Source organism: Lissotriton vulgaris, unplaced genomic scaffold (genome assembly GCF_964263255.1).
Source record: "Lissotriton vulgaris unplaced genomic scaffold, aLisVul1.2 SCAFFOLD_714, whole genome shotgun sequence".
In the NCBI taxonomy this organism is placed as follows: Eukaryota; Metazoa; Chordata; class Amphibia; order Caudata; family Salamandridae; genus Lissotriton; species Lissotriton vulgaris.
The window spans coordinates 524,671-548,283 of NW_028248223.1; the positions used below are offsets into that span (position 1 = coordinate 524,671).

At 33.8% G+C, this 23,613-nt stretch overlaps 17 non-coding genes across 17 annotated transcripts; 7 read left to right on the plus strand and 10 right to left on the minus strand.

The window, feature by feature from the left end:
* Nucleotides 1-149: 149 nt before the first annotated feature.
* Nucleotides 150-221, minus strand: TRNAQ-CUG (transfer RNA glutamine (anticodon CUG)). Its single transcript has one exon. It is a non-coding gene; the product is annotated as a tRNA-Gln (tRNA).
* A 1,547-nt stretch (nucleotides 222-1,768) lies between these two features.
* Nucleotides 1,769-1,840, plus strand: TRNAQ-UUG (transfer RNA glutamine (anticodon UUG)). Its single transcript has one exon. It is a non-coding gene; the product is annotated as a tRNA-Gln (tRNA).
* Nucleotides 1,841-2,666: 826 nt separating this feature from the next.
* TRNAQ-CUG (transfer RNA glutamine (anticodon CUG)) lies at nucleotides 2,667-2,738 on the minus strand. The gene has a single exon. It is a non-coding gene; the product is annotated as a tRNA-Gln (tRNA).
* Nucleotides 2,739-4,285: 1,547 nt separating this feature from the next.
* TRNAQ-UUG (transfer RNA glutamine (anticodon UUG)) lies at nucleotides 4,286-4,357 on the plus strand. Its single transcript has one exon. It is a non-coding gene; the product is annotated as a tRNA-Gln (tRNA).
* An 826-nt stretch (nucleotides 4,358-5,183) lies between these two features.
* Nucleotides 5,184-5,255, minus strand: TRNAQ-CUG (transfer RNA glutamine (anticodon CUG)). Its single transcript has one exon. It is a non-coding gene; the product is annotated as a tRNA-Gln (tRNA).
* Nucleotides 5,256-7,700: 2,445 nt separating this feature from the next.
* Nucleotides 7,701-7,772, minus strand: TRNAQ-CUG (transfer RNA glutamine (anticodon CUG)). Its single transcript has one exon. It is a non-coding gene; the product is annotated as a tRNA-Gln (tRNA).
* Nucleotides 7,773-9,319: 1,547 nt separating this feature from the next.
* Nucleotides 9,320-9,391, plus strand: TRNAQ-UUG (transfer RNA glutamine (anticodon UUG)). Its single transcript has one exon. It is a non-coding gene; the product is annotated as a tRNA-Gln (tRNA).
* Nucleotides 9,392-10,217: 826 nt separating this feature from the next.
* TRNAQ-CUG (transfer RNA glutamine (anticodon CUG)) lies at nucleotides 10,218-10,289 on the minus strand. The gene has a single exon. It is a non-coding gene; the product is annotated as a tRNA-Gln (tRNA).
* A 1,547-nt stretch (nucleotides 10,290-11,836) lies between these two features.
* TRNAQ-UUG (transfer RNA glutamine (anticodon UUG)) lies at nucleotides 11,837-11,908 on the plus strand. The gene has a single exon. It is a non-coding gene; the product is annotated as a tRNA-Gln (tRNA).
* An 826-nt stretch (nucleotides 11,909-12,734) lies between these two features.
* On the minus strand, nucleotides 12,735-12,806 carry TRNAQ-CUG (transfer RNA glutamine (anticodon CUG)). Its single transcript has one exon. It is a non-coding gene; the product is annotated as a tRNA-Gln (tRNA).
* Nucleotides 12,807-15,251: 2,445 nt separating this feature from the next.
* TRNAQ-CUG (transfer RNA glutamine (anticodon CUG)) lies at nucleotides 15,252-15,323 on the minus strand. Its single transcript has one exon. It is a non-coding gene; the product is annotated as a tRNA-Gln (tRNA).
* A 1,547-nt stretch (nucleotides 15,324-16,870) lies between these two features.
* Nucleotides 16,871-16,942, plus strand: TRNAQ-UUG (transfer RNA glutamine (anticodon UUG)). The gene has a single exon. It is a non-coding gene; the product is annotated as a tRNA-Gln (tRNA).
* Nucleotides 16,943-17,768: 826 nt separating this feature from the next.
* On the minus strand, nucleotides 17,769-17,840 carry TRNAQ-CUG (transfer RNA glutamine (anticodon CUG)). The gene has a single exon. It is a non-coding gene; the product is annotated as a tRNA-Gln (tRNA).
* Nucleotides 17,841-19,387: 1,547 nt separating this feature from the next.
* TRNAQ-UUG (transfer RNA glutamine (anticodon UUG)) lies at nucleotides 19,388-19,459 on the plus strand. The gene has a single exon. It is a non-coding gene; the product is annotated as a tRNA-Gln (tRNA).
* Nucleotides 19,460-20,285: 826 nt separating this feature from the next.
* Nucleotides 20,286-20,357, minus strand: TRNAQ-CUG (transfer RNA glutamine (anticodon CUG)). Its single transcript has one exon. It is a non-coding gene; the product is annotated as a tRNA-Gln (tRNA).
* A 1,547-nt stretch (nucleotides 20,358-21,904) lies between these two features.
* On the plus strand, nucleotides 21,905-21,976 carry TRNAQ-UUG (transfer RNA glutamine (anticodon UUG)). The gene has a single exon. It is a non-coding gene; the product is annotated as a tRNA-Gln (tRNA).
* An 826-nt stretch (nucleotides 21,977-22,802) lies between these two features.
* On the minus strand, nucleotides 22,803-22,874 carry TRNAQ-CUG (transfer RNA glutamine (anticodon CUG)). The gene has a single exon. It is a non-coding gene; the product is annotated as a tRNA-Gln (tRNA).
* Nucleotides 22,875-23,613: the final 739 nt, after the last annotated feature.

The following is a 23,613-nucleotide window of genomic DNA, read 5'->3' on the forward strand; positions in this document are numbered from 1 at the left end:
TTGTATTATCGCTATCTAGATGGATATAGCCATGTATACATAGATACATACTTATACGTTGATAAGTTTCAGCATAAAGCTTTGACGTTATGTTTTTCCAAGTCCAAATTCTAAGAAATTAGTGAAATATTAAATCTCATAATTCAAGCAGGTCCCACCGAGATTTGAACTCGGATCGCTGGATTCAGAGTCCAGAGTGCTAACCATTACACCATGGAACCCCGCCATACACGAGGGCTTTTTCCATTGAGACAAAAGAGAGCGCATCAGTGCGGGGGCTTTTCTTACATTGATGAAAAGATATCTCAGTTGAATGCTCATAGTGTAAAGAGCGATAATGTGATTTGATTCTTTTCAGCTACATTCTCCATAACAGTGTTAAATGTGCAAACGTTTATCAGGACATGCAATTTACAAAATAATGATAATCTTTGACTGAAGAATATTAAAACATTCTACATTTCCAAACTACTACATCCATTTCTCTGTCTCTCACATGGGTGGCTCCAAAGAGCAATGGTTGGCACTTTGGACTTTGCATGCAAAGGTACCAGTCCAATTCTTTGAGGTACTTCTTTACTACTCTTGACCTTTTCCATTTCTGTCATCTTTGTTTATTGATAGCTCTAATCCAACACCAGTAGGTTGAAAGAGACAAATATTGACTCCTTTCAAAATGTCCAACAGCTTGAACAAGTTACAGAAATACGAACTTTATAATACTTTTACATCACATTCCTAGACAAAATAGTGTGACATTACAAAATCCTATCCTGTTTTTCTCAAATGCATTTCAGAGGGCTTATTCCCAGCATTCCTTTTTGAAGATTTCCACACTATTGATAAGGCGAATATAGCACATTTTGAAAGAGATGTTTTCTTAAATCAAACCTAGAGAACCACAATGACGGTATCAATCAGATAGTAGAAATGTTTTTTGTATATTAGTATGGAAGTTGTGAAATAAAACATTTCTCATGCTGATTTTCAACAGTCGATCTGCAATCATGAAATATAAGCTTTTGCTTGGAGGCCTCAAAGGTACTGATCTAATTTTCTTTTTTAAAATTATTCACAGATCGTATGATATGCTTTGTACAAATCAACTATGTTGTTAGATCAAAATTGATTAAAAAGTGACTATCTCAATTTCAGGACATATAGAAGAGGAAGGAGAAGGCGCTCATGTTTCAAATGCGGAGAGGCAACAACTGTTCATTATTTTCACCTCTATTAATTATATGTATTTTCATAATGTATATATTTATATTTTCCGATAAATATACATAGACATATAGCGATATATAGGGAGATACATACATATAAGTTGATACGTACAAGTTTATAAGTAAATGAGATGTCTTTCCAATTAATACTTCTAAGAACTGAATGGAAACAAAATCGTAAAGTTTAGATAAGTCCCACTGAGCTTTGTACTTAGATCCCTGTTTTCAGAGTCCAGATTGACAAGCATAACACCATCAACCCACCTGTACCAGGTTGAGCTTTCCGTTTTGACAGAAGAGATTGCATTCACAGGGAAATCTTAATTTTTATTGCAAAATCTTATCTCACATAAAAAGTACTGTTCAACAGAGTCATAGCGTTACTTGAGTCCTTTGTGCAACATACTTCCCTAACATAGTTCAATGGGCAAAAGTTGAACAGAATAGAAAAGTAATACAATTCTGTTTGTCTTTGACTGTAGAAAATAAAAAATGTGAAATGTCCACATTGCTGCAGCAATTTGCTCCCCTGTCACATGGGAGGTTCCATGGTGTAATGGTTAGCACTTTGGACTTTGAATCCAAGGATCCGAGTTCAAATCTCGGTGGGACCACTTTCATGACTTATGACCAAATCTTTTTCTGTCAAGTGTATTCATAAATATCATAAATCTAACACGGGTAGAGTGAAACATTAATTTATTGATTGTATTTTAAAAGTCTATTTGATGTGAGCAAATTATAGAACTTTTAGAAAACATGGAAATTAAATGGCTCAAAATAATGAGACATTTTGTGAGCTGACTCCGTTTTCTCAAACTCATCACAAGGGGCTGATGCAAGATATTACTTGTTTAAATCTTACTGTTATTGATAAGGGGAACAAGGAACTTTTTTAATTGGAAAGCCTTCATTAAAAGAAAACTTTAGGAATCAAATTGTGTATTTTGGGGGCAGAAGAGATGAACTTTTAAATAACAATCTTGAAATTCAGACACACAGATATTTACACTCTGTTTTTCTAAAGTAAATCCATAACCATGAAGTAGAATCTTTCGAAAGACATGTCAGATGTATTAATCTGAATTCCTCTTTCAAAGAAATGCACAATTAAATGCACTGTGTAAGTCAAGAATGTTGTCAGATAAGAAATCAGCAAAATTAACTATCTTATTACTGATCATACAGATGAGAAAGAAAAGGAACCTCTTGCTCAAATTGTGGATGGGAAAGAACAGTTTTTAGTTTTCAGCTTCTGTACTTATGTTTATGATTAATTCAATTCTTTATATTGTATTATCGCTATCTAGATGGATATAGCCATGTATACATAGATACATACTTATACGTTGATAAGTTTCAGCATAAAGCTTTGACGTTATGTTTTTCCAAGTCCAAATTCTAAGAAATTAGTGAAATATTAAATCTCATAATTCAAGCAGGTCCCACCGAGATTTGAACTCGGATCGCTGGATTCAGAGTCCAGAGTGCTAACCATTACACCATGGAACCCCGCCATACACGAGGGCTTTTTCCATTGAGACAAAAGAGAGCGCATCAGTGCGGGGGCTTTTCTTACATTGATGAAAAGATATCTCAGTTGAATGCTCATAGTGTAAAGAGCGATAATGTGATTTGATTCTTTTCAGCTACATTCTCCATAACAGTGTTAAATGTGCAAACGTTTATCAGGACATGCAATTTACAAAATAATGATAATCTTTGACTGAAGAATATTAAAACATTCTACATTTCCAAACTACTACATCCATTTCTCTGTCTCTCACATGGGTGGCTCCAAAGAGCAATGGTTGGCACTTTGGACTTTGCATGCAAAGGTACCAGTCCAATTCTTTGAGGTACTTCTTTACTACTCTTGACCTTTTCCATTTCTGTCATCTTTGTTTATTGATAGCTCTAATCCAACACCAGTAGGTTGAAAGAGACAAATATTGACTCCTTTCAAAATGTCCAACAGCTTGAACAAGTTACAGAAATACGAACTTTATAATACTTTTACATCACATTCCTAGACAAAATAGTGTGACATTACAAAATCCTATCCTGTTTTTCTCAAATGCATTTCAGAGGGCTTATTCCCAGCATTCCTTTTTGAAGATTTCCACACTATTGATAAGGCGAATATAGCACATTTTGAAAGAGATGTTTTCTTAAATCAAACCTAGAGAACCACAATGACGGTATCAATCAGATAGTAGAAATGTTTTTTGTATATTAGTATGGAAGTTGTGAAATAAAACATTTCTCATGCTGATTTTCAACAGTCGATCTGCAATCATGAAATATAAGCTTTTGCTTGGAGGCCTCAAAGGTACTGATCTAATTTTCTTTTTTAAAATTATTCACAGATCGTATGATATGCTTTGTACAAATCAACTATGTTGTTAGATCAAAATTGATTAAAAAGTGACTATCTCAATTTCAGGACATATAGAAGAGGAAGGAGAAGGCGCTCATGTTTCAAATGCGGAGAGGCAACAACTGTTCATTATTTTCACCTCTATTAATTATATGTATTTTCATAATGTATATATTTATATTTTCCGATAAATATACATAGACATATAGCGATATATAGGGAGATACATACATATAAGTTGATACGTACAAGTTTATAAGTAAATGAGATGTCTTTCCAATTAATACTTCTAAGAACTGAATGGAAACAAAATCGTAAAGTTTAGATAAGTCCCACTGAGCTTTGTACTTAGATCCCTGTTTTCAGAGTCCAGATTGACAAGCATAACACCATCAACCCACCTGTACCAGGTTGAGCTTTCCGTTTTGACAGAAGAGATTGCATTCACAGGGAAATCTTAATTTTTATTGCAAAATCTTATCTCACATAAAAAGTACTGTTCAACAGAGTCATAGCGTTACTTGAGTCCTTTGTGCAACATACTTCCCTAACATAGTTCAATGGGCAAAAGTTGAACAGAATAGAAAAGTAATACAATTCTGTTTGTCTTTGACTGTAGAAAATAAAAAATGTGAAATGTCCACATTGCTGCAGCAATTTGCTCCCCTGTCACATGGGAGGTTCCATGGTGTAATGGTTAGCACTTTGGACTTTGAATCCAAGGATCCGAGTTCAAATCTCGGTGGGACCACTTTCATGACTTATGACCAAATCTTTTTCTGTCAAGTGTATTCATAAATATCATAAATCTAACACGGGTAGAGTGAAACATTAATTTATTGATTGTATTTTAAAAGTCTATTTGATGTGAGCAAATTATAGAACTTTTAGAAAACATGGAAATTAAATGGCTCAAAATAATGAGACATTTTGTGAGCTGACTCCGTTTTCTCAAACTCATCACAAGGGGCTGATGCAAGATATTACTTGTTTAAATCTTACTGTTATTGATAAGGGGAACAAGGAACTTTTTTAATTGGAAAGCCTTCATTAAAAGAAAACTTTAGGAATCAAATTGTGTATTTTGGGGGCAGAAGAGATGAACTTTTAAATAACAATCTTGAAATTCAGACACACAGATATTTACACTCTGTTTTTCTAAAGTAAATCCATAACCATGAAGTAGAATCTTTCGAAAGACATGTCAGATGTATTAATCTGAATTCCTCTTTCAAAGAAATGCACAATTAAATGCACTGTGTAAGTCAAGAATGTTGTCAGATAAGAAATCAGCAAAATTAATTATCTTATTACTGATCATACAGATGAGAAAGAAAAGGAACCTCTTGCTCAAATTGTGGATGGGAAAGAACAGTTTTTAGTTTTCAGCTTCTGTACTTATGTTTATGATTAATTCATTTCTTTATATTGTATTATCGCTATCTAGATGGATATAGCCATGTATACATAGATACATACTTATACGTTGATAAGTTTCAGCATAAAGCTTTGACGTTATGTTTTTCCAAGTCCAAATTCTAAGAAATTAGTGAAATATTAAATCTCATAATTCAAGCAGGTCCCACCGAGATTTGAACTCGGATCGCTGGATTCAGAGTCCAGAGTGCTAACCATTACACCATGGAACCCCGCCATACACGAGGGCTTTTTCCATTGAGACAAAAGAGAGCGCATCAGTGCGGGGGCTTTTCTTACATTGATGAAAAGATATCTCAGTTGAATGCTCATAGTGTAAAGAGCGATAATGTGATTTGATTCTTTTCAGCTACATTCTCCATAACAGTGTTAAATGTGCAAACGTTTATCAGGACATGCAATTTACAAAATAATGATAATCTTTGACTGAAGAATATTAAAACATTCTACATTTCCAAACTACTACATCCATTTCTCTGTCTCTCACATGGGTGGCTCCAAAGAGCAATGGTTGGCACTTTGGACTTTGCATGCAAAGGTACCAGTCCAATTCTTTGAGGTACTTCTTTACTACTCTTGACCTTTTCCATTTCTGTCATCTTTGTTTATTGATAGCTCTAATCCAACACCAGTAGGTTGAAAGAGACAAATATTGACTCCTTTCAAAATGTCCAACAGCTTGAACAAGTTACAGAAATACGAACTTTATAATACTTTTACATCACATTCCTAGACAAAATAGTGTGACATTACAAAATCCTATCCTGTTTTTCTCAAATGCATTTCAGAGGGCTGATTCCCAGCATTCCTTTTTGAAGATTTCCACACTATTGATAAGGCGAATATAGCACATTTTGAAAGAGATGTTTTCTTAAATCAAACCTAGAGAACCACAATGACGGTATCAATCAGATAGTAGAAATGTTTTTTGTATATTAGTATGGAAGTTGTGAAATAAAACATTTCTCATGCTGATTTTCAACAGTCGATCTGCAATCATGAAATATAAGCTTTTGCTTGGAGGCCTCAAAGGTACTGATCTAATTTTCTTTTTTAAAATTATTCACAGATCGTATGATATGCTTTGTACAAATCAACTATGTTGTTAGATCAAAATTGATTAAAAAGTGACTATCTCAATTTCAGGACATATAGAAGAGGAAGGAGAAGGCGCTCATGTTTCAAATGCGGAGAGGCAACAACTGTTCATTATTTTCACCTCTATTAATTATATGTATTTTCATAATGTATATATTTATATTTTCCGATAAATATACATAGACATATAGCGATATATAGGGAGATACATACATATAAGTTGATACGTACAAGTTTATAAGTAAATGAGATGTTTTTCCAATTAATACTTCTAAGAACTGAATGGAAACAAAATCGTAAAGTTTAGATAAGTCCCACTGAGCTTTGTACTTAGATCCCTGTTTTCAGAGTCCAGATTGACAAGCATAACACCATCAACCCACCTGTACCAGGTTGAGCTTTCCGTTTTGACAGAAGAGATTGCATTCACAGGGAAATCTTAATTTTTATTGCAAAATCTTATCTCACATAAAAAGTACTGTTCAACAGAGTCATAGCGTTACTTGAGTCCTTTGTGCAACATACTTCCCTAACATAGTTCAATGGGCAAAAGTTGAACAGAATAGAAAAGTAATACAATTCTGTTTGTCTTTGACTGTAGAAAATAAAAAATGTGAAATGTCCACATTGCTGCAGCAATTTGCTCCCCTGTCACATGGGAGGATCCATGGTGTAATGGTTAGCACTTTGGACTTTGAATCCAAGGATCCGAGTTCAAATCTCGGTGGGACCACTTTCATGACTTATGACCAAATCTTTTTCTGTCAAGTGTATTCATAAATATCATAAATCTAACACGGGTAGAGTGAAACATTAATTTATTGATTGTATTTTAAAAGTCTATTTGATGTGAGCAAATTATAGAACTTTTAGAAAACATGGAAATTAAATGGCTCAAAATAATGAGACATTTTGTGAGCTGACTCCGTTTTCTCAAACTCATCACAAGGGGCTGATGCAAGATATTACTTGTTTAAATCTTACTGTTATTGATAAGGGGAACAAGGAACTTTTTTAATTGGAAAGCCTTCATTAAAAGAAAACTTTAGGAATCAAATTGTGTATTTTGGGGGCAGAAGAGATGAACTTTTAAATAACAATCTTGAAATTCAGACACACAGATATTTACACTCTGTTTTTCTAAAGTAAATCCATAACCATGAAGTAGAATCTTTCGAAAGACATGTCAGATGTATTAATCTGAATTCCTCTTTCAAAGAAATGCACAATTAAATGCACTGTGTAAGTCAAGAATGTTGTCAGATAAGAAATCAGCAAAATTAACTATCTTATTACTGATCATACAGATGAGAAAGAAAAGGAACCTCTTGCTCAAATTGTGGATGGGAAAGAACAGTTTTTAGTTTTCAGCTTCTGTACTTATGTTTATGATTAATTCATTTCTTTATATTGTATTATCGCTATCTAGATGGATATAGCCATGTATACATAGATACATACTTATACGTTGATAAGTTTCAGCATAAAGCTTTGACGTTATGTTTTTCCAAGTCCAAATTCTAAGAAATTAGTGAAATATTAAATCTCATAATTCAAGCAGGTCCCACCGAGATTTGAACTCGGATCGCTGGATTCAGAGTCCAGAGTGCTAACCATTACACCATGGAACCCCGCCATACACGAGGGCTTTTTCCATTGAGACAAAAGAGAGCGCATCAGTGCGGGGGCTTTTCTTACATTGATGAAAAGATATCTCAGTTGAATGCTCATAGTGTAAAGAGCGATAATGTGATTTGATTCTTTTCAGCTACATTCTCCATAACAGTGTTAAATGTGCAAACGTTTATCAGGACATGCAATTTACAAAATAATGATAATCTTTGACTGAAGAATATTAAAACATTCTACATTTCCAAACTACTACATCCATTTCTCTGTCTCTCACATGGGTGGCTCCAAAGAGCAATGGTTGGCACTTTGGACTTTGCATGCAAAGGTACCAGTCCAATTCTTTGAGGTACTTCTTTACTACTCTTGACCTTTTCCATTTCTGTCATCTTTGTTTATTGATAGCTCTAATCCAACACCAGTAGGTTGAAAGAGACAAATATTGACTCCTTTCAAAATGTCCAACAGCTTGAACAAGTTACAGAAATACGAACTTTATAATACTTTTACATCACATTCCTAGACAAAATAGTGTGACATTACAAAATCCTATCCTGTTTTTCTCAAATGCATTTCAGAGGGCTTATTCCCAGCATTCCTTTTTGAAGATTTCCACACTATTGATAAGGCGAATATAGCACATTTTGAAAGAGATGTTTTCTTAAATCAAACCTAGAGAACCACAATGACGGTATCAATCAGATAGTAGAAATGTTTTTTGTATATTAGTATGGAAGTTGTGAAATAAAACATTTCTCATGCTGATTTTCAACAGTCGATCTGCAATCATGAAATATAAGCTTTTGCTTGGAGGCCTCAAAGGTACTGATCTAATTTTCTTTTTTAAAATTATTCACAGATCGTATGATATGCTTTGTACAAATCAACTATGTTGTTAGATCAAAATTGATTAAAAAGTGACTATCTCAATTTCAGGACATATAGAAGAGGAAGGAGAAGGCGCTCATGTTTCAAATGCGGAGAGGCAACAACTGTTCATTATTTTCACCTCTATTAATTATATGTATTTTCATAATGTATATATTTATATTTTCCGATAAATATACATAGACATATAGCGATATATAGGGAGATACATACATATAAGTTGATACGTACAAGTTTATAAGTAAATGAGATGTCTTTCCAATTAATACTTCTAAGAACTGAATGGAAACAAAATCGTAAAGTTTAGATAAGTCCCACTGAGCTTTGTACTTAGATCCCTGTTTTCAGAGTCCAGATTGACAAGCATAACACCATCAACCCACCTGTACCAGGTTGAGCTTTCCGTTTTGACAGAAGAGATTGCATTCACAGGGAAATCTTAATTTTTATTGCAAAATCTTATCTCACATAAAAAGTACTGTTCAACAGAGTCATAGCGTTACTTGAGTCCTTTGTGCAACATACTTCCCTAACATAGTTCAATGGGCAAAAGTTGAACAGAATAGAAAAGTAATACAATTCTGTTTGTCTTTGACTGTAGAAAATAAAAAATGTGAAATGTCCACATTGCTGCAGCAATTTGCTCCCCTGTCACATGGGAGGTTCCATGGTGTAATGGTTAGCACTTTGGACTTTGAATCCAAGGATCCGAGTTCAAATCTCGGTGGGACCACTTTCATGACTTATGACCAAATCTTTTTCTGTCAAGTGTATTCATAAATATCATAAATCTAACACGGGTAGAGTGAAACATTAATTTATTGATTGTATTTTAAAAGTCTATTTGATGTGAGCAAATTATAGAACTTTTAGAAAACATGGAAATTAAATGGCTCAAAATAATGAGACATTTTGTGAGCTGACTCCGTTTTCTCAAACTCATCACAAGGGGCTGATGCAAGATATTACTTGTTTAAATCTTACTGTTATTGATAAGGGGAACAAGGAACTTTTTTAATTGGAAAGCCTTCATTAAAAGAAAACTTTAGGAATCAAATTGTGTATTTTGGGGGCAGAAGAGATGAACTTTTAAATAACAATCTTGAAATTCAGACACACAGATATTTACACTCTGTTTTTCTAAAGTAAATCCATAACCATGAAGTAGAATCTTTCGAAAGACATGTCAGATGTATTAATCTGAATTCCTCTTTCAAAGAAATGCACAATTAAATGCACTGTGTAAGTCAAGAATGTTGTCAGATAAGAAATCAGCAAAATTAATTATCTTATTACTGATCATACAGATGAGAAAGAAAAGGAACCTCTTGCTCAAATTGTGGATGGGAAAGAACAGTTTTTAGTTTTCAGCTTCTGTACTTATGTTTATGATTAATTCATTTCTTTATATTGTATTATCGCTATCTAGATGGATATAGCCATGTATACATAGATACATACTTATACGTTGATAAGTTTCAGCATAAAGCTTTGACGTTATGTTTTTCCAAGTCCAAATTCTAAGAAATTAGTGAAATATTAAATCTCATAATTCAAGCAGGTCCCACCGAGATTTGAACTCGGATCGCTGGATTCAGAGTCCAGAGTGCTAACCATTACACCATGGAACCCCGCCATACACGAGGGCTTTTTCCATTGAGACAAAAGAGAGCGCATCAGTGCGGGGGCTTTTCTTACATTGATGAAAAGATATCTCAGTTGAATGCTCATAGTGTAAAGAGCGATAATGTGATTTGATTCTTTTCAGCTACATTCTCCATAACAGTGTTAAATGTGCAAACGTTTATCAGGACATGCAATTTACAAAATAATGATAATCTTTGACTGAAGAATATTAAAACATTCTACATTTCCAAACTACTACATCCATTTCTCTGTCTCTCACATGGGTGGCTCCAAAGAGCAATGGTTGGCACTTTGGACTTTGCATGCAAAGGTACCAGTCCAATTCTTTGAGGTACTTCTTTACTACTCTTGACCTTTTCCATTTCTGTCATCTTTGTTTATTGATAGCTCTAATCCAACACCAGTAGGTTGAAAGAGACAAATATTGACTCCTTTCAAAATGTCCAACAGCTTGAACAAGTTACAGAAATACGAACTTTATAATACTTTTACATCACATTCCTAGACAAAATAGTGTGACATTACAAAATCCTATCCTGTTTTTCTCAAATGCATTTCAGAGGGCTGATTCCCAGCATTCCTTTTTGAAGATTTCCACACTATTGATAAGGCGAATATAGCACATTTTGAAAGAGATGTTTTCTTAAATCAAACCTAGAGAACCACAATGACGGTATCAATCAGATAGTAGAAATGTTTTTTGTATATTAGTATGGAAGTTGTGAAATAAAACATTTCTCATGCTGATTTTCAACAGTCGATCTGCAATCATGAAATATAAGCTTTTGCTTGGAGGCCTCAAAGGTACTGATCTAATTTTCTTTTTTAAAATTATTCACAGATCGTATGATATGCTTTGTACAAATCAACTATGTTGTTAGATCAAAATTGATTAAAAAGTGACTATCTCAATTTCAGGACATATAGAAGAGGAAGGAGAAGGCGCTCATGTTTCAAATGCGGAGAGGCAACAACTGTTCATTATTTTCACCTCTATTAATTATATGTATTTTCATAATGTATATATTTATATTTTCCGATAAATATACATAGACATATAGCGATATATAGGGAGATACATACATATAAGTTGATACGTACAAGTTTATAAGTAAATGAGATGTTTTTCCAATTAATACTTCTAAGAACTGAATGGAAACAAAATCGTAAAGTTTAGATAAGTCCCACTGAGCTTTGTACTTAGATCCCTGTTTTCAGAGTCCAGATTGACAAGCATAACACCATCAACCCACCTGTACCAGGTTGAGCTTTCCGTTTTGACAGAAGAGATTGCATTCACAGGGAAATCTTAATTTTTATTGCAAAATCTTATCTCACATAAAAAGTACTGTTCAACAGAGTCATAGCGTTACTTGAGTCCTTTGTGCAACATACTTCCCTAACATAGTTCAATGGGCAAAAGTTGAACAGAATAGAAAAGTAATACAATTCTGTTTGTCTTTGACTGTAGAAAATAAAAAATGTGAAATGTCCACATTGCTGCAGCAATTTGCTCCCCTGTCACATGGGAGGTTCCATGGTGTAATGGTTAGCACTTTGGACTTTGAATCCAAGGATCCGAGTTCAAATCTCGGTGGGACCACTTTCATGACTTATGACCAAATCTTTTTCTGTCAAGTGTATTCATAAATATCATAAATCTAACACGGGTAGAGTGAAACATTAATTTATTGATTGTATTTTAAAAGTCTATTTGATGTGAGCAAATTATAGAACTTTTAGAAAACATGGAAATTAAATGGCTCAAAATAATGAGACATTTTGTGAGCTGACTCCGTTTTCTCAAACTCATCACAAGGGGCTGATGCAAGATATTACTTGTTTAAATCTTACTGTTATTGATAAGGGGAACAAGGAACTTTTTTAATTGGAAAGCCTTCATTAAAAGAAAACTTTAGGAATCAAATTGTGTATTTTGGGGGCAGAAGAGATGAACTTTTAAATAACAATCTTGAAATTCAGACACACAGATATTTACACTCTGTTTTTCTAAAGTAAATCCATAACCATGAAGTAGAATCTTTCGAAAGACATGTCAGATGTATTAATCTGAATTCCTCTTTCAAAGAAATGCACAATTAAATGGACTGTGTAAGTCAAGAATGTTGTCAGATAAAAAATCAGCAAAATTAACTATCTTATTACTGATCATACAGATGAGAAAGAAAAGGAACCTCTTGCTCAAATTGTGGATGGGAAAGAACAGTTTTTAGTTTTCAGCTTCTGTACTTATGTTTATGATTAATTCATTTCTTTATATTGTATTATCGCTATCTAGATGGATATAGCCATGTATACATAGATACATACTTATACGTTGATAAGTTTCAGCATAAAGCTTTGACGTTATGTTTTTCCAAGTCCAAATTCTAAGAAATTAGTGAAATATTAAATCTCATAATTCAAGCAGGTCCCACCGAGATTTGAACTCGGATCGCTGGATTCAGAGTCCAGAGTGCTAACCATTACACCATGGAACCCCGCCATACACGAGGGCTTTTTCCATTGAGACAAAAGAGAGCGCATCAGTGCGGGGGCTTTTCTTACATTGATGAAAAGATATCTCAGTTGAATGCTCATAGTGTAAAGAGCGATAATGTGATTTGATTCTTTTCAGCTACATTCTCCATAACAGTGTTAAATGTGCAAACGTTTATCAGGACATGCAATTTACAAAATAATGATAATCTTTGACTGAAGAATATTAAAACATTCTACATTTCCAAACTACTACATCCATTTCTCTGTCTCTCACATGGGTGGCTCCAAAGAGCAATGGTTGGCACTTTGGACTTTGCATGCAAAGGTACCAGTCCAATTCTTTGAGGTACTTCTTTACTACTCTTGACCTTTTCCATTTCTGTCATCTTTGTTTATTGATAGCTCTAATCCAACACCAGTAGGTTGAAAGAGACAAATATTGACTCCTTTCAAAATGTCCAACAGCTTGAACAAGTTACAGAAATACGAACTTTATAATACTTTTACATCACATTCCTAGACAAAATAGTGTGACATTACAAAATCCTATCCTGTTTTTCTCAAATGCATTTCAGAGGGCTGATTCCCAGCATTCCTTTTTGAAGATTTCCACACTATTGATAAGGCGAATATAGCACATTTTGAAAGAGATGTTTTCTTAAATCAAACCTAGAGAACCACAATGACGGTATCAATCAGATAGTAGAAATGTTTTTTGTATATTAGTATGGAAGTTGTGAAATAAAACATTTCTCATGCTGATTTTCAACAGTCGATCCGCAATCATGAAATATAAGCTTTTGCTTGGAGGCCTCAAAGGTACTGATCTAATTTTCTTTTTTAAAATTATTCACAGATCGTATGATATGCTTTGTACAAATCAACTATGTTGTTAGATCAAAATTGATTAAAAAGTGACTATCTCAATTTCAGGACATATAGAAGAGGAAGGAGAAGGCGCTCATGTTTCAAATGCGGAGAGGCAACAACTGTTCATTATTTTCACCTCTATTAATTATATGTATTTTCATAATGTATATATTTATATTTTCCGATAAATATACATAGACATATAGCGATATATAGGGAGATACATACATATAAGTTGATACGTACAAGTTTATAAGTAAATGAGATGTTTTTCCAATTAATACTTCTAAGAACTGAATGGAAACAAAATCGTAAAGTTTAGATAAGTCCCACTGAGCTTTGTACTTAGATCCCTGTTTTCAGAGTCCAGATTGACAAGCATAACACCATCAACCCACCTGTACCAGGTTGAGCTTTCCGTTTTGACAGAAGAGATTGCATTCACAGGGAAATCTTAATTTTTATTGCAAAATCTTATCTCACATAAAAAGTACTGTTCAACAGAGTCATAGCGTTACTTGAGTCCTTTGTGCAACATACTTCCCTAACATAGTTCAATGGGCAAAAGTTGAACAGAATAGAAAAGTAATACAATTCTGTTTGTCTTTGACTGTAGAAAATAAAAAATGTGAAATGTCCACATTGCTGCAGCAATTTGCTCCCCTGTCACATGGGAGGATCCATGGTGTAATGGTTAGCACTTTGGACTTTGAATCCAAGGATCCGAGTTCAAATCTCGGTGGGACCACTTTCATGACTTATGACCAAATCTTTTTCTGTCAAGTGTATTCATAAATATCATAAATCTAACACGGGTAGAGTGAAACATTAATTTATTGATTGTATTTTAAAAGTCTATTTGATGTGAGCAAATTATAGAACTTTTAGAAAACATGGAAATTAAATGGCTCAAAATAATGAGACATTTTGTGAGCTGACTCCGTTTTCTCAAACTCATCACAAGGGGCTGATGCAAGATATTACTTGTTTAAATCTTACTGTTATTGATAAGGGGAACAAGGAACTTTTTTAATTGGAAAGCCTTCATTAAAAGAAAACTTTAGGAATCAAATTGTGTATTTTGGGGGCAGAAGAGATGAACTTTTAAATAACAATCTTGAAATTCAGACACACAGATATTTACACTCTGTTTTTCTAAAGTAAATCCATAACCATGAAGTAGAATCTTTCGAAAGACATGTCAGATGTATTAATCTGAATTCCTCTTTCAAAGAAATGCACAATTAAATGCACTGTGTAAGTCAAGAATGTTGTCAGATAAGAAATCAGCAAAATTAACTATCTTATTACTGATCATACAGATGAGAAAGAAAAGGAACCTCTTGCTCAAATTGTGGATGGGAAAGAACAGTTTTTAGTTTTCAGCTTCTGTACTTATGTTTATGATTAATTCATTTCTTTATATTGTATTATCGCTATCTAGATGGATATAGCCATGTATACATAGATACATACTTATACGTTGATAAGTTTCAGCATAAAGCTTTGACGTTATGTTTTTCCAAGTCCAAATTCTAAGAAATTAGTGAAATATTAAATCTCATAATTCAAGCAGGTCCCACCGAGATTTGAACTCGGATCGCTGGATTCAGAGTCCAGAGTGCTAACCATTACACCATGGAACCCCGCCATACACGAGGGCTTTTTCCATTGAGACAAAAGAGAGCGCATCAGTGCGGGGGCTTTTCTTACATTGATGAAAAGATATCTCAGTTGAATGCTCATAGTGTAAAGAGCGATAATGTGATTTGATTCTTTTCAGCTACATTCTCCATAACAGTGTTAAATGTGCAAACGTTTATCAGGACATGCAATTTACAAAATAATGATAATCTTTGACTGAAGAATATTAAAACATTCTACATTTCCAAACTACTACATCCATTTCTCTGTCTCTCACATGGGTGGCTCCAAAGAGCAATGGTTGGCACTTTGGACTTTGCATGCAAAGGTACCAGTCCAATTCTTTGAGGTACTTCTTTACTACTCTTGACCTTTTCCATTTCTGTCATCTTTGTTTATTGATAGCTCTAATCCAACACCAGTAGGTTGAAAGAGACAAATATTGACTCCTTTCAAAATGTCCAACAGCTTGAACAAGTTACAGAAATACGAACTTTATAATACTTTTACATCACATTCCTAGACAAAATAGTGTGACATTACAAAATCCTATCCTGTTTTTCTCAAATGCATTTCAGAGGGCTGATTCCCAGCATTCCTTTTTGAAGATTTCCACACTATTGATAAGGCGAATATAGCACATTTTGAAAGAGATGTTTTCTTAAATCAAACCTAGAGAACCACAATGACGGTATCAATCAGATAGTAGAAATGTTTTTTGTATATTAGTATGGAAGTTGTGAAATAAAACATTTCTCATGCTGATTTTCAACAGTCGATCTGCAATCATGAAATATAAGCTTTTGCTTGGAGGCCTCAAAGGTACTGATCTAATTTTCTTTTTTTAAATTATTCACAGATCGTATGATATGCTTTGTACAAATCAACTATGTTGTTAGATCAAAATTGATTAAAAAGTGACTATCTCAATTTCAGGACATATAGAAGAGGAAGGAGAAGGCGCTCATGTTTCAAATGCGGAGAGGCAACAACTGTTCATTATTTTCACCTCTATTAATTATATGTATTTTCATAATGTATATATTTATATTTTCCGATAAATATACATAGACATATAGCGATATATAGGGAGATACATACATATAAGTTGATACGTACAAGTTTATAAGTAAATGAGATGTTTTTCCAATTAATACTTCTAAGAACTGAATGGAAACAAAATCGTAAAGTTTAGATAAGTCCCACTGAGCTTTGTACTTAGATCCCTGTTTTCAGAGTCCAGATTGACAAGCATAACACCATCAACCCACCTGTACCAGGTTGAGCTTTCCGTTTTGACAGAAGAGATTGCATTCACAGGGAAATCTTAATTTTTATTGCAAAATCTTATCTCACATAAAAAGTACTGTTCAACAGAGTCATAGCGTTACTTGAGTCCTTTGTGCAACATACTTCCCTAACATAGTTCAATGGGCAAAAGTTGAACAGAATAGAAAAGTAATACAATTCTGTTTGTCTTTGACTGTAGAAAATAAAAAATGTGAAATGTCCACATTGCTGCAGCAATTTGCTCCCCTGTCACATGGGAGGTTCCATGGTGTAATGGTTAGCACTTTGGACTTTGAATCCAAGGATCCGAGTTCAAATCTCGGTGGGACCACTTTCATGACTTATGACCAAATCTTTTTCTGTCAAGTGTATTCATAAATATCATAAATCTAACACGGGTAGAGTGAAACATTAATTTATTGATTGTATTTTAAAAGTCTATTTGATGTGAGCAAATTATAGAACTTTTAGAAAACATGGAAATTAAATGGCTCAAAATAATGAGACATTTTGTGAGCTGACTCCGTTTTCTCAAACTCATCACAAGGGGCTGATGCAAGATATTACTTGTTTAAATCTTACTGTTATTGATAAGGGGAACAAGGAACTTTTTTAATTGGAAAGCCTTCATTAAAAGAAAACTTTAGGAATCAAATTGTGTATTTTGGGGGCAGAAGAGATGAACTTTTAAATAACAATCTTGAAATTCAGACACACAGATATTTACACTCTGTTTTTCTAAAGTAAATCCATAACCATGAAGTAGAATCTTTCGAAAGACATGTCAGATGTATTAATCTGAATTCCTCTTTCAAAGAAATGCACAATTAAATGCACTGTGTAAGTCAAGAATGTTGTCAGATAAGAAATCAGCAAAATTAACTATCTTATTACTGATCATACAGATGAGAAAGAAAAGGAACCTCTTGCTCAAATTGTGGATGGAAAAGAACAGTTTTTAGTTTTCAGCTTCTGTACTTATGTTTATGATTAATTAATTTCTTTATATTGTATTATCGCTATCTAGATGGATATAGCCATGTATACATAGATACATACTTATACGTTGATAAGTTTCAGCATAAAGCTTTGACGTTATTTTTTTCCAAGTCCAAATTCTAAGAAATTAGTGAAATATTAAATCTCATAATTCAAGCAGGTCCCACCGAGATTTGAACTCGGATCGCTGGATTCAGAGTCCAGAGTGCTAACCATTACACCATGGAACCCCGCCATACACGAGGGCTTTTTCCATTGAGACAAAAGAGAGCGCATCAGTGCGGGGGCTTTTCTTACATTGATGAAAAGATATCTCAGTTGAATGCTCATAGTGTAAAGAGCGATAATGTGATTTGATTCTTTTCAGCTACATTCTCCATAACAGTGTTAAATGTGCAAACGTTTATCAGGACATGCAATTTACAAAATAATGATAATCTTTGACTGAAGAATATTAAAACATTCTACATTTCCAAACTACTACATCCATTTCTCTGTCTCTCACATGGGTGGCTCCAAAGAGCAATGGTTGGCACTTTGGACTTTGCATGCAAAGGTACCAGTCCAATTCTTTGAGGTACTTCTTTACTACTCTTGACCTTTTCCATTTCTGTCATCTTTGTTTATTGATAGCTCTAATCCAACACCAGTAGGTTGAAAGAGACAAATATTGACTCCTTTCAAAATGTCCAACAGCTTGAACAAGTTACAGAAATACGAACTTTATAATACTTTTACATCACATTCCTAGACAAAATAGTGTGACATTACAAAATCCTATCCTGTTTTTCTCAAATGCATTTCAGAGGGCTGATTCCCAGCATTCCTTTTTGAAGATTTCCACACTATTGATAAGGTGAATATAGCACATTTTGAAAGAGATGTTTTCTTAAATCAAACCTAGAGAACCACAATGACGGTATCATTCAGATAGTAGAAATGTTTTTTGTATATTAGTATGGAAGTTGTGAAATAAAACATTTCTCATGCTGATTTTCAACAGTCGATCTGCAATCATGAAATATAAGCTTTTGCTTGGAGGCCTCAAAGGTACTGATCTAATTTTCTTTTTTAAAATTATTCACAGATCGTATGATATGCTTTGTACAAATCAACTATGTTGTTAGATCAAAATTGATTAAAAAGTGACTATCTCAATTTCAGGACATATAGAAGAGGAAGGAGAAGGCGCTCATGTTTCAAATGCGGAGAGGCAACAACTGTTCATTATTTTCACCTCTATTAATTATATGTATTTTCATAATGTATATATTTATATTTTCCGATAAATATACATAGACATATAGCGATATATAGGGAGATACATACATATAAGTTGATACGTACAAGTTTATAAGTAAATGAGATGTTTTTCCAATTAATACTTCTAAGAACTGAATGGAAACAAAATCGTAAAGTTTAGATAAGTCCCACTGAGCTTTGTACTTAGATCCCTGTTTTCAGAGTCCAGATTGACAAGCATAACACCATCAACCCACCTGTACCAGGTTGAGCTTTCCGTTTTGACAGAAGAGATTGCATTCACAGGGAAATCTTAATTTTTATTGCAAAATCTTATCTCACATAAAAAGTACTGTTCAACAGAGTCATAGCGTTACTTGAGTCCTTTGTGCAACATACTTCCCTAACATAGTTCAATGGGCAAAAGTTGAACAGAATAGAAAAGTAATACAATTCTGTTTGTCTTTGACTGTAGAAAATAAAAAATGTGAAATGTCCACATTGCTGCAGCAATTTGCTCCCCTGTCACATGGGAGGTTCCATGGTGTAATGGTTAGCACTTTGGACTTTGAATCCAAGGATCCGAGTTCAAATCTCGGTGGGACCACTTTCATGACTTATGACCAAATCTTTTTCTGTCAAGTGTATTCATAAATATCATAAATCTAACACGGGTAGAGTGAAACATTAATTTATTGATTGTATTTTAAAAGTCTATTTGATGTGAGCAAATTATAGAACTTTTAGAAAACATGGAAATTAAATGGCTCAAAATAATGAGACATTTTGTGAGCTGACTCTGTTTTCTCAAACTCATCACAAGGGGCTGATGCAAGATATTACTTGTTTAAATCTTACTGTTATTGATAAGGGGAACAAGGAACTTTTTTAATTGGAAAGCCTTCATTAAAAGAAAACTTTAGGAATCAAATTGTGTATTTTGGGGGCAGAAGAGATGAACTTTTAAATAACAATCTTGAAATTCAGACACACAGATATTTACACTCTGTTTTTCTAAAGTAAATCCATAACCATGAAGTAGAATCTTTCGAAAGACATGTCAGATGTATTAATCTGAATTCCTCTTTCAAAGAAATGCACAATTAAATGCACTGTGTAAGTCAAGAATGTTGTCAGATAAGAAATCAGCAAAATTAACTATCTTATTACTGATCATACAGATGAGAAAGAAAAGGAACCTCTTGCTCAAATTGTGGATGGGAAAGAACAGTTTTTAGTTTTCAGCTTCTGTACTTATGTTTATGATTAATTCATTTCTTTATATTGTATTATCGCTATCTAGATGGATATAGCCATGTATACATAGATACATACTTATACGTTGATAAGTTTCAGCATAAAGCTTTGACGTTATGTTTTTCCAAGTCCAAATTCTAAGAAATTAGTGAAATATTAAATCTCATAATTCAAGCAGGTCCCACCGAGATTTGAACTCGGATCGCTGGATTCAGAGTCCAGAGTGCTAACCATTACACCATGGAACCCCGCCATACGTGAGGGCTTTTTCCATTGAGACAAAAGAGAGCGCATCAGTGCGGGGGCTTTTCTTACATTGATGAAAAGATATCTCAGTTGAATGCTCATAGTGTAAAGAGCGATAATGTGATTTGATTCTTTTCAGCTACATTCTCCATAACAGTGTTAAATGTGCAAACGTTTATCAGGACATGCAATTTACAAAATAATGATAATCTTTGACTGAAGAATATTAAAACATTCTACATTTCCAAACTACTACATCCATTTCTCTGTCTCTCACATGGGTGGCTCCAAAGAGCAATGGTTGGCACTTTGGACTTTGCATGCAAAGGTACCAGTCCAATTCTTTGAGGTACTTCTTTACTACTCTTGACCTTTTCCATTTCTGTCATCTTTGTTTATTGATAGCTCTAATCCAACACCAGTAGGTTGAAAGAGACAAATATTGACTCCTTTCAAAATGTCCAACAGCTTGAACAAGTTACAGAAATACGAACTTTATAATACTTTTACATCACATTCCTAGACAAAATAGTGTGACATTACAAAATCCTATCCTGTTTTTCTCAAATGCATTTCAGAGGGCTGATTCCCAGCATTCCTTTTTGAAGATTTCCACACTATTGATAAGGCGAATATAGCACATTTTGAAAGAGATGTTTTCTTAAATCAAACCTAGAGAACCACAATGACGGTATCAATCAGATAGTAGAAATGTTTTTTGTATATTAGTATGGAAGTTGTGAAATAAAACATTTCTCATGCTGATTTTCAACAGTCGATCTGCAATCATGAAATATAAGCTTTTGCTTGGAGGCCTCAAAGGTACTGATCTAATTTTCTTTTTTAAAATTATTCACAGATCGTATGATATGCTTTGTACAAATCAACTATGTTGTTAGATCAAAATTGATTAAAAAGTGACTATCTCAATTTCAGGACATATAGAAGAGGAAGGAGAAGGCGCTCATGTTTCAAATGCGGAGAGGCAACAACTGTTCATTATTTTCACCTCTATTAATTATATGTATTTTCATAATGTATATATTTATATTTTCCGATAAATATACATAGACATATAGCGATATATAGGGAGATACATACATATAAGTTGATACGTACAAGTTTATAAGTAAATGAGATGTTTTTCCAATTAATACTTATAAGAACTGAATGGAAACAAAATCGTAAAGTTTAGATAAGTCCCACTGAGCTTTGTACTTAGATCCCTGTTTTCAGAGTCCAGATTGACAAGCATAACACCATCAACCCACCTGTACCAGGTTGAGCTTTCCGTTTTGACAGAAGAGATTGCATTCACAGGGAAATCTTAATTTTTATTGCAAAATCTTATCTCACATAAAAAGTACTGTTCAACAGAGTCATAGCGTTACTTGAGTCCTTTGTGCAACATACTTCCCTAACATAGTTCAATGGGCAAAAGTTGAACAGAATAGAAAAGTAATACAATTCTGTTTGTCTTTGACTGTAGAAAATAAAAAATGTGAAATGTCCACATTGCTGCAGCAATTTGCTCCCCTGTCACATGGGAGGTTCCATGGTGTAATGGTTAGCACTTTGGACTTTGAATCCAAGGATCCGAGTTCAAATCTCGGTGGGACCACTTTCATGACTTATGACCAAATCTTTTTCTGTCAAGTGTATTCATAAATATCATAAATCTAACACGGGTAGAGTGAAACATTAATTTATTGATTGTATTTTAAAAGTCTATTTGATGTGAGCAAATTATAGAACTTTTAGAAAACATGGAAATTAAATGGCTCAAAATAATGAGACATTTTGTGAGCTGACTCTGTTTTCTCAAACTCATCACAAGGGGCTGATGCAAGATATTACTTGTTTAAATCTTACTGTTATTGATAAGGGGAACAAGGAACTTTTTTAATTGGAAAGCCTTCATTAAAAGAAAACTTTAGGAATCAAATTGTGTATTTTGGGGGCAGAAGAGATGAACTTTTAAATAACAATCTTGAAATTCAGACACACAGATATTTACACTCTGTTTTTCTAAAGTAAATCCATAACCATGAAGTAGAATCTTTCGAAAGACATGTCAGATGTATTAATCTGAATTCCTCTTTCAAAGAAATGCACAATTAAATGCACTGTGTAAGTCAAGAATGTTGTCAGATAAGAAATCAGCAAAATTAACTATCTTATTACTGATCATACAGATGAGAAAGAAAAGGAACCTCTTGCTCAAATTGTGGATGGAAAAGAACAGTTTTTAGTTTTCAGCTTCTGTACTTATGTTTATGATTAATTCATTTCTTTATATTGTATTATCGCTATCTAGATGGATATAGCCATGTATACATAGATACATACTTATACGTTGATAAGTTTCAGCATAAAGCTTTGACGTTATGTTTTTCCAAGTCCAAATTCTAAGAAATTAGTGAAATATTAAATCTCATAATTCAAGCAGGTCCCACCGAGATTTGAACTCGGATCGCTGGATTCAGAGTCCAGAGTGCTAACCATTACACCATGGAACCCCGCCATACACGAGGGCTTTTTCCATTGAGACAAAAGAGAGCGCATCAGTGCGGGGGCTTTTCTTACATTGATGAAAAGATATCTCAGTTGAATGCTCATAGTGTAAAGAGCGATAATGTGATTTGATTCTTTTCAGCTACATTCTCCATAACAGTGTTAAATGTGCAAACGTTTATCAGGACATGCAATTTACAAAATAATGATAATCTTTGACTGAAGAATATTAAAACATTCTACATTTCCAAACTACTACATCCATTTCTCTGTCTCTCACATGGGTGGCTCCAAAGAGCAATGGTTGGCACTTTGGACTTTGCATGCAAAGGTACCAGTCCAATTCTTTGAGGTACTTCTTTACTACTCTTGACCTTTTCCATTTCTGTCATCTTTGTTTATTGATAGCTCTAATCCAACACCAGTAGGTTGAAAGAGACAAATATTGACTCCTTTCAAAATGTCCAACAGCTTGAACAAGTTACAGAAATACGAACTTTATAATACTTTTACATCACATTCCTAGACAAAATAGTGTGACATTACAAAATCCTATCCTGTTTTTCTCAAATGCATTTCAGAGGGCTGATTCCCAGCATTCCTTTTTGAAGATTTCCACACTATTGATAAGGTGAATATAGCACATTTTGAAAGAGATGTTTTCTTAAATCAAACCTAGAGAACCACAATGACGGTATCATTCAGATAGTAGAAATGTTTTTTGTATATTAGTATGGAAGTTGT